The sequence below is a fragment of the Euprymna scolopes genome, chromosome 25 (genome assembly GCF_053919585.1).
Source record: "Euprymna scolopes isolate OS-2025 chromosome 25, ASM5391958v1, whole genome shotgun sequence".
Classification (NCBI taxonomy): domain Eukaryota; kingdom Metazoa; phylum Mollusca; class Cephalopoda; order Sepiida; family Sepiolidae; genus Euprymna; species Euprymna scolopes.
The window spans coordinates 7,578,189-7,580,161 of NC_136506.1; the positions used below are offsets into that span (position 1 = coordinate 7,578,189).

General features: G+C 36.4%; 1 pseudogene; it reads right to left on the minus strand.

The window, feature by feature from the left end:
* Positions 1-849: 849 nt before the first annotated feature.
* On the minus strand, positions 850-985 carry LOC145247715 (U2 spliceosomal RNA; annotated as a pseudogene).
* Between the last annotated feature and the right edge of the window lie 988 nt (positions 986-1,973).

Here is a 1,973-nt window from a genome sequence, read left to right on the forward strand (position 1 = left end):
TTCATGGTAGGTACTCGACTGAGCTCCAACCTTTGCTTCCTCTAACTGTGTAACGTTACGACTAAGAAAACAACATCATTATTTCTATACCAAAATTAAACGAAATTTTCATGGACAACTTTCTAAAAAATCCAACATTTCGAATAATATCACGAGGTTTCTTCTGAACTGACTACAATCTCCGCGTCTTCAATGCTTATGTAAACAAATACTTGTCCAGGTGCTATTAAATTATCAGTTGCCCATACAACTCATTGTTTCTAATTTTATGGGGAGGGCGATCAGCGTCCTGCCAGCGACCTTTAAGCCATATCCTAGAGTTACCCCGAGTCTTGTTAATCGATGGCAATATTGAAAGAGTTTAATTATTTTCAGTCAAATTATGTATTTACCAACGTAATGTGTCGAACAAGGATAAAATCGTAGTGTTATAGTTAAGTCATAAAAGAAATAGGTAATCATATTATAGGTTTTGTGTATTGAAACTTAAGCTTTTATGTTTTACTTAATTAGTTAAATAAGTAATGACATATAACAAAGTTTAATAACTCAATTTAAAAAAAAAACAAGGCCGATAGCCATTAGTCGCGTGCTCTCGTGTAATGAATGAATGCGCAAATGAAGGATTGACATGAAATTATTAAAGATAAACTAAAATGACCGAAAAATGGGCTGAAATAACTTAAATAAATAAAAGTAAATGACTTAGAATGACTTTAATGAACTTAAGGATGAATTTAATAACCTTAAGAATGACTTGAATGCTGAAAAAATAACTGGAATCCTTAAAAAAACAACTTGAATGATCTGGAGAATGACTTGAATCGCGTTAAGACTTATTGGTTGCAAAGTGGGTGATCATTTTACATTAAATTAATACAGAAAAGTGATCCCCGCTTTATATCACAAAGTTACAAACATAAGTACAGCATGTAGCAAGGACAGGTACTACACTTTGATCTTGGCCAAAAGGCCAAGAAAAGCTGTATTTATTTGCTGCCTCATCGAGCAGATTAGGCACAAGGCCGATTTTAATGTGAGGAGTGAAGGGGATATGGGACCAACTCTCCGGGGAGTAGGGGAGCTGGATAGTGACAATTGGTATGGACAAATACTACACTTTGATCTTGGCCAAAAGGTCAAGAAAATCTTAAAAAGCTAAGAACAGCATCTATTTATAACAAACCTTTGATCTTAACCAAAACGACAAGCACAAAAGTGTTACGGACAGACCGACCTACCGACCGACGGAGTGATTATAGAGTCGCTTGCACGCGACTAAAAATCACCAAATGTTGTACAAGACCGTATTTCATAGTCTTCAAACACAAGTCTTTATACACTCAATTCTTCAAACAAATCGCACTATCCTCCTCGTATATATATATATATATATATATATATATATATATATATATATATATATATATATATATATATGTGTGTGTGTGTGTGTGTGTGTGTGTGTGTGTCTTGCACTATTTTCGGCATGTTAATAAGTTAGATATTTTCTTGCTTTCCACCTAAGCAAAATGCGACACACGGTAAGAAAGTGGGAATGTCAAGTCAGTGCCCATAATAAAAAGGGCATTTTTACGTAGCAAGAATTACCTGAACAACCCCGTCGACATTCCCTATAAGGTGCGCGTCAGACAGTAATTAATGAACTTACTTAATCCGAAAGCCGACTGGCAAGGCCCAGAATGGTGGACCTCCTGGGTTTAATGCCTCCGTTCGGTTCAATGGATGCTCTCTGTAAAGGTGGTTGCGCGTGTAATTTTGAGACAAGAGTTGTACAGATTCCAACCATACCTCACCTTATTTGGCACTGCTTGAGTTCAAAGGCAATGAAATTTCAGGACGCTGGGAAACAATGCAGAGAAATGCTAAGAGCACACACAGCACCTGGAATTCTCAAATGGTCATGTATTTTAGGCTCAACGTGGCTTAACTTTCTAACAGGAACCATTCTA